We start from the raw sequence: 8,778 nt of genomic DNA, 5'->3' as shown, positions 1-8,778 counted from the left end.
CCCCATTAACCCTCAAAAGAAGATGCCAGTCAACAAGACGGGACAACAGCCAATCCAGAAGAAGCCAAACGAACCTTCCACCGGAACTTTCGAATGTGAAGGCAAGAAATTCTTATTTCAATCCTTCCTTCTGTGTGAGGAAGCCACTTATTAAACGTGCGTTTTACTACAGAACAACACAGGGTGTGGTGTCTGCAAGCCTGCGCTTGTCCCATCGTACAGTTGGCCATACAACAGATGATAAGAACACAGGTTTCAATGTCAAGTGACACGCGATCAAGATCCAAAGCTGCAAGTGAAAGAGGTAAATATCGATTCATATCTATTTACCCTGCTAGAAATGTTCCCATTGAAGATTTCCCGAAAAGATAATGGAACTCAATTGGACGTCATTCAGACATACCTCATTGAAAAATTCTAATTCCCAATATATAGGTACGATTTGGCACAAACATTATACTGGATATTAGTTTTGACAATAAACATCGCTCATTCAGACGCAAATCCTCCTCAAGTGCCATTCCTCACATGCTACACGAGCTTCTCGTTCTTATTGTTTATCTTGAGTGGGGATGAACTCAACAACATTGGGTTGCTGTCAGAGACCAGCACCACCTGTACATTGTACTTACGAGCTAGCTCAATTAAATAATTCGAGTAGCCATGTACCCCACCCGTATTTGGTCAGTACGAGCCATGACCGTACGTACCACTTACAATTGGGGCAGTTCTCGATCCTATAACAAACCCCATCTGGCATGAATTGGTCCGTTACGCAACCAGTGGAATTTTGGAAGTGCATAAGGCCAAAACTTGGCTACAGCTTCAGAGACTGCCTCGCAGATTTCTGTAATATAGATGACTGATGCCCACCAGAGGAGATGCACACCAGTTTCCCAGTACACAAGAAAATCAACCACTTCAGAAGAACTTTCACCATAAACTGGTAGTCTATCGTGACCATTGCCAACCCTTTTGCAGAATGCTCCTGATGCACAAGGCACCTGGCAAAATTCCTTTTTCGCTAGTGAACGATCTGAAGGGGAGGCCAATTACTATAAAAAATTCAGTGGTGACTTAGAGATAAATGCGAGAGAAACGCGTTAGCATTAAACGCCTTTTCCAGTCTGTGCTTGACTTCTGGGTGTCCAGTTTCGGTTTAAATCCAACTTCTGATTGTCCACTTCCGGTCTGTACCTGACTTCTGGTTACTTTCGATTACTGTTAGTTACCTTCTACTACTTCAAATCATTTACCTCCATTTACATTTACCCCGTTATATCCCCTTTAAATGTCCACTTATATCTCTGCCCCCGGATCGAGGCTTCACAGCCTCTCTCTCTCAAACACGCACATCCAGTTTTTTTCCATTTTCACACTCCTAATGGAAACACATTGAAAAGACCAACATTATCAGCCTGCAACAAGCCAAAGTTCATATCCTTTAGGTCTTTAAAGGGACACTAAAATGCAGAAACAAAATCCATGTTTCAATTAGTAAGAGTCAAACAAAATTGGTTCACACAACCCTACCATTTAGGAGAAAACCACAATGAGAACAGAGCAGTCTTTGGCAGCAACGAATAGGATCGCCAGGAGGCAAAGATAGCGGCATCCAATTAGGCAGCAATACGAATTCACCAAATTGTAGCTTACAACAGTGCTTGCGAATATTCCGCTGACAACATTTAGCTTTATGACCTTCGGACAAAGACGCCAGACTACTTCACACAGTGCAAGACTAAAAACACTGATGCACAAGCTGAAGAGTCAGTCATTCATTGGTTACCGCAGAAGCAAGAGAGAGTCAGGTATGATTCTGATTCGAGCTACGTACCGGAATGAAAGTTTTGAATCATAACAAGAACGAGATCAATAGAACTTGTAAAGTAATTTGCAGTAAGCTTGTTTTTGCATTTTTGTGCCCCTTTAATTGCAAAACATATCAACTTATATTCGGAATGTGCCTGTTTACATTTTTGAAAAACCTCCACTGTGGTCGACTGAAAGCATTGTTGTTCTTATTCAGGAGGCCTACTGGCCACATCATGTGACATGCCCAGCATGCATACTTCATCGAAGATAAGTGACTGGGGCATAGTTTGGGGGCATACTTTGCTGCTGCTTTTTTTTTTTTTTCGTATTGTCCACCAACACCACGACACATATGGTTCCTACTGGCCATGTTGCAGTGTTGCGCAGCGTTGCTTCAAGGTCATAATTCCCCGAAGGCCAGCTTTGGAGTGGCCTGTATGCTGGATATCTCTTGAACCTGATCCTCCCAAATGCCTGCATGAAGGGCTTGAGATGGAGACTTGAATAACTACACCTGTTTATGAAATTCACCTCTCCAAATATATTTCTGCACGAAGTGGAGAGCATCAGGAACCCTAGTACTAGTTTGATACATGTTCAAACTTGCGCAACAAATAAATAACACTCAGTCATATAAAGAAGTTGAAATTATTATTGCAAAAATAAAACAAACTGCAAACACACAAGTGAATTATACAATATTTATACAATGTGATAATATATAACGATACAAATATATTTCTATGCGAAATGGAGAGCATCAGGAACCCTAGTAGTTTAATACATGTTCAAATTTGCACAACAAATAAATAACACTAAGTCATTATAAAGCAGCTGAAATTATTATTGCAAAAATAAAACAAACTACAAACACACAAGTGAATTATACAATATTTATACAATGTGATAATATATAACGATACAAATATATTTCTATGCGAAATGGAGAGCATCAGGAACCCTAGTAGTTTAATACATGTTCAAATTTGCACAACAAATAAATAGCACTAAGTCATTATAAAGCAGCTGAAATTATTATTGCAAAAATAAAACAAACTACAAACACACAAGTGAATTATACAATATTTATACAATGTGATAATATATAACGATACAAATATATTTCTATGCGAAGTGGAGAGCATCAGGAACCCTAGTAGTTTAATACATGTTCAAATTTGCACAACAAATAAATAACACTAAGTCATTATAAAGCAGCTGAAATTATTATTGCAAAAATAAAACAAACTACAAACACACACGTGAATTATGCAGTATTTACGCATTGTGATACACATTGGGGCTATATCTCACAAGACACATGTGGTAGTTTAATGCACACTTGAAATATGCACCAGCAAAAAAAGAGCACTGTCCTATACAAAACCAAATTATAACAAAATAACACTAAGAGTAAAGCTACAAGCATCAACAATGCTTAATTTTATACCTTTACACCTTCACACACACTTCAAACCTGGAAAGGAATACCTAGCCCTATACACAGAACCACAGGTTTTCAGTTGAATTGCTCTGTGCAATAACGATGCAAGTGAAAATTTCTGTTTTGAAGACAATGGGAAAACTGTAACTAATGATTTTTTTTCTTTTACACAACTATTATTGCACCCACTTCCAAATGCAGCAGTGCAAGCTTTTTACACATTATTGTGAATTAAGTCTGCATGTATTGACTTCTAAGGGCTTCTCTTGAGAATGATGCAAATTGATTTACATTGTCATTGCAGAGAGGAATTTTATCGACAAAATGACACTACAAATAAAAGCAGAAGCACACAACGCACAGAAAATGCTTTGCTTTGTTTTATAGCATTTTCGGCAATACTTTAACACGCACTTCAAACCTGGAAAAGAAAGAACAGTCTTGCACAACTTCAAAGTATCATAAGTATATGAATTAACGAAATTGAAAGTACAAGCACACGAGCTGCAGAAAACCTCTAATTACTATTGTTACAACAACGGCGAAACAATTTAAATGTAGTACATTCAACGGCTTGGTAAGGGTTAACGAGCAGGCTTTTCAGAGCAAATGTGCTGCAACTACAGTGCTTGGTCCACCTGACATACCACACTCAACAGAGTTAGAAAGTTAGTAGTTAGAAAGCGTACACACACACACACACACGGTCGGCGATGCATTCACTCAACGCATAGCGGTCGGTCGCGTTGCGCTACGGTTCGGGCGCGAGAACGAACGCGGCACGGCGGATGTCTCTCTCTGCATTCACGCATCATGCAAGTCGAGTGTCAGTATGCAGACGGACCAAGACGTAGCGAAAGCCAACGTAAAAGGGGAAGTTAAATAAATTTTGGACGAGACAACACCACTATGCCATCACAGGGCGATACATATACATGTAATATAACTGCATCCTTGGACAAGTTCTGGATGGGCAACAACAGTACAAAGACACGCTGGTCAGTCTGTGTGGAAGAGTCCAGTCAATATCACTCAAGAACCACATGTCAGTAGTCTTTTTCGGATATGTCTGTAGCGAGTGTCACGCACGATGAGACCCAGTGATGTCCGAGTTAAGTAGCCACCTAGCAATGTTGCTGAAGACGTCCTGGTCGCACAATAGGAACAATCCGGGGTAGTTGGTATAGGATCATGATGACGAATAGCAGCAAGAAGACAAGGACAGGGTTGAAGTAGACAGGACGACTGCAGGACAGGACTCCACCACATCCTGTCGCACAGTGGATTTGAAGGAGATGTGCCGTGATCTGTAGGGCTGAATGTGGTTGGTGTCTGTTCGAACCTGCTGCAGACCTAAGTTTAAAAGAGTAACATTTCACTTAGTGCAAGTCACTCGCCACTATACATAGCTACATCCATCAAGTAAATTCCATCCCCGTGTGAACGGTGCGGATCTGTTGGAAACCGCATACGAATACCGAGTAGAAGTCGCCCTTATCCACAGTAATGTGCACAGGCCTCTGTGTGAACGGTTTCTTGCCCAAGTTGTGCGCTCTATAAATTTTTCACTTACGTTTCGTTGGAGCTCCTTCCCGGGAGAGAAGCACCACATAGTGTCCATCTACGCAAGTCTTGAACGGCGATGACGCACGGTCTCAGAGAGCGCGCTGCAGTGGGGAGTCTATGAATCGCTGGCTTACTCCAGGACAATTTTGACGGAGGTCACAAGCCCACGCCTTGGCAGTAGTGGCCCACCTTCGTTATCCACGGGCCACAATATCACTATGCCTCGCCATCTGTACAAACCCTGCGTTCCGCAAACGTCATCTTCACAGCAGGGTCCTTCAAGCCAGGTGATGTCTCTTCCTGAAAGGCAAAAAGAAACTAGACAGAAAAAATCCAGCAGACACAATTATAAAGCAAAGCCCCCCCCGGTTGCAAGTGTCGTGCAATTAAGCCTTTGAGGCTTTCCAGCGTGCGTAGAACGCGAGACAGGACGCTGTTAACTCGAGCAGGGTCGATCCATGGACAGCTACAATATGCGTGTACCGTCAGCAGGAGGAACCCACTTCCCAGCTAACAGCACCTGCTCAAGAATTACGCACCCTGATCAGCTTGCAACCTGCATTCAATCCTGCAATATCTACCCAACATTAATTCTGCAGGCCCTTCATCTCTGGGCAGTGTCCTCTTCAATATAGTCTTGACAATTGTAGACTTACTAGAAATGTGCATTTAAATAGCTAAAAGGAAGAGCAAACACAAATGTCGCACTTTTGAAGAATGCGTGTTGCATACAACCTGTGCTCAATCCTGCAATATCTATCCAAATTCTACAAGTCCTTCATCTGTGGGCACTGTCCTGTCCAGTATTGTCTTGACAAGTCTACCCTTGCTCTAAATATGCAATAAAATAGCTACAATGTCACACGTTTGAAGAATGCGTCTTGCATACAACCTGTGCTCAATCCTGCAATATCTACCCAAATTCTACAAGTCCTTCATCTGTGGGCACTGTCCTGTCCAGTATTGTCTTGACAAGTCTACCCTTGCTCTAAATATGCAATGAAATAGCTACAATGTCACACGTTTGAAGAATGCGTCTTGCATACAACCTGTGCCCAGTCCTGCAATATCTACCTAAATTCTACAAGTCCTTCATCTGTGGGCACTGTCCTGTCCAGTATTGTCTTGACAAGTCTACCCTTGCTCTAAATATGCAATGAAATAGCTACAATGTCACACGTTTGAAGAATGCGTCTTGCATACAACCTGTGCCCAGTCCTGCAATATCTACCCAAATTCTACAAGTCCTTCATCTGTGGGCACTGTCCTGTCCAGTATTGTCTTGACAAGTCTACCCTTGCTCTAAATATACAATTAAATAGCTACAATGAATAGCAAAATCAAATGTCACCACTTTTGGAGAATGTGTCCACACTGTGCTGCGCCATAGGTACGGACCCTGCGTTCCCCAAATCTCGTTCTCACCGCATGGTTTTCCAAGCCAGGTGATGTCTGTTCCTGAAAGGCAAAAAAAAAAAACTAGACAGGAAAAATACAGCAAACACAATTATAAAGCAAAGCCCCCCGGTTGCAAGTGTCGTGCAATTAAGCCTTTGAGGCTTTCCAGCGTGCGTAGAACGCGAGACAGGACGCTGTTAACTCGAGCAGGGTCGATCCACGGACAGCTACAATATGAGTGTACCGTCAGCAGGAGGAACCCACTTCCCAGCTAACACCACCTGCTCAAGAATTACGCACCCTGATTAGCTTGCAACCTGCATTCAATCCTGCAATATCTACCCAACATTAATTCTGCAGGCCCTTCATCTCTGGGCAGTGTCCTCTTCAATATAGTCTTGACAATTGTAGACTTACTAGAAATGTGCATTTAAATAGCTAAAAGGAAGAGCAAACACAAATGTCGCACTTTTGAAGAATGCGTGTTGCATACAACCTGTGCTCAATCCTGCAATATCTATCCAAATTCTACAAGTCCTTCATCTGTGGGCACTGTCCTGTCCAGTATTGTCTTGACAAGTCTACCCTTGCTCTAAATATGCAATAAAATAGCTACAATGTCACACGTTTAAAGAATGCGTCTTGCATACAACCTGTGCTCAATCCTGTAATATCTACCCAAATTCTACAAGTTCTTCGTCTGTGGGCACTGTCCTGTCCAGTATTGTCTTGACAAGTCTACCCTTGCTCTAAATATACAATTAAATAGCTACAATGAATAGCAAAATCAAATGTCACCACTTTTGGAGAATGTGTCGACACTGTGCAGGGGGGATTCGATGACCGTTCGCAAGTGTACCTCTCCAATTCAGAGCACTAGTCCCGAGGCCCTTTGGATTATTGGCACTTCAACAATCCTGTGGCCGAGCCCTCCTCCACCTCCATCTCCTCCTCCTCTTCGTTCAAAGTGCCACAAAAGTCTGTCCGAGACTTTCAAAATAGCCATGTTGTCATGGCTCTCATAAGTTGCGGGATTTGTCCGAGGGATGCATTCGAGCACCATCAACGCACACGACCGTGTTCACTGCACGGTATACTGTTTTGCCCACTCCATGAAGACAGAGCGGCAAGTGCGGGGGATTCAATGACCGTTCGCAAGTGCTTCGCTCCAATTCAGAGCACTAGTCCCGAGGCCCTTTGGATTATTGGCACTTCAACAATCCTGTGGCCGAGCCCTCCTCCACCTCCATCTCCTCTTCGTTCAAAGTGCAACAAAAGTCTGTCCGAGACTTTCAAAATAGCCATGTTGTCATGGCTCTCATAAGTTGCGGGATTTGTCCGAGGGATGCATTCGAGCACCATCAACGCACACGACCGTGTTCACTGCACGGTATACTGTTTTGCCCACTCCATGAAGACAGAGCGGCAAGTGCGGGGGATTCAATGACCGTTCGCAAGTGCTTCGCTCCAATTCAGAGCACTAGTCCCGAGGCCCTTTGGATTATTGGCACTTCAACAATCCTGTGGCCGAGCCCTCCTCCACCTCCATCTCCTCCTCCATCTCCTCTTCGTTCAAAGTGCAACAAAAGTCTGTCCGAGACTTTCAAAATAGCCATGTTGTCATGGCTCTCATAAGTTGCGGGATTTGTCCGAGGGATGCATTCGAGCACCATCAACGCACACGACCGTGTTCACTGCACGGTATACTGTTTTGCCCACTCCATGAAGACAGAGCGGCAAGTGCGGGGGATTCAATGACCGTTCGCAAGTGCTTCGCTCCAATTCAGAGCACTAGTCCCGAGGCCCTTTGGATTATTGGCACTTCAACAATCCTGTGGCCGAGCCCTCCTCCACCTCCATCTCCTCCTCCTCCTCCATCTCCTCTTCGTTCAAAGTGCAACAAAAGTCTGTCCGAGACTTTCAAAATAGCCATGTTGTCATGGCTCTCATAAGTTGTGGGATTTGTCCGAGGGATGCATTCGAGCACCATCAACGCACACGACCGTGTTCACCGCACGGTATACTGTGTTGCCCACTCCGTGAAGACAGAGCGGCAAGCGCGAGGGATTCAATGATCGTTCGCAAGTGCTCCGCTCCAATTCAGAGCACTAGTCCCGAGGCCCTTTGGATTATTGGCACTTCAACAATCCTGTGGCCGAGCCCTCCTCCACCTCCATCTCCTCTTCGTTCAAAGTGCAACAAAAGTCTGTCCGAGACTTTCAAAATAGCCATGTTGTCATGGCTCTCATAAGTTGCGGGATTTGTCCGAGGGATGCATTCGAGCACCATCAACGCAGACGACCGTGTTCACCGCACGGTATACTATTTTGCCCACTCCATGAAGACAGAGCGGCAAGCGCGGGGGATTCGATGACCGTTCGCAAGTGCTTCGCTCCAATTCAGAGCACTAGTCCCGAGGCCCTTTGGATTATTGGCACTTCAACAATCCTGTGGCCGAGCCCTCCTCCACCTCCATCTCCTCCTCCTCCTCCATCTCCTCTTCGTTCAAAGTGCAACAAAAGTCTGTCCGAGACTTTCAAAAATAGCCATGTTGT

The 8,778-nt window shown here is 43.9% G+C and overlaps 1 protein-coding gene across 1 annotated transcript in view; it reads left to right on the top strand.

Annotated features, from left to right (window-relative positions):
• Positions 1-33: 33 nt before the first annotated feature.
• The window catches only part of LOC135367275 (tRNA endonuclease ANKZF1-like), a 94,302-nt gene continuing 85,557 nt past the window's right edge, over positions 34-8,778 (top strand). The window contains exons 1-2 of the mRNA XM_064600464.1: positions 34-101; positions 173-304. The gene's annotated coding sequence lies outside the window, so the exon portion shown is untranslated. The remainder of the gene's footprint in view (positions 102-172; positions 305-8,778) is intronic.

Source organism: Ornithodoros turicata, chromosome 8, assembly GCF_037126465.1.
Source record: "Ornithodoros turicata isolate Travis chromosome 8, ASM3712646v1, whole genome shotgun sequence".
Classification (NCBI taxonomy): domain Eukaryota; kingdom Metazoa; phylum Arthropoda; class Arachnida; order Ixodida; family Argasidae; genus Ornithodoros; species Ornithodoros turicata.
Note: the sequence above shows the minus strand (reverse complement) of the source record. Positions and strands in the feature narration are given on the sequence as shown.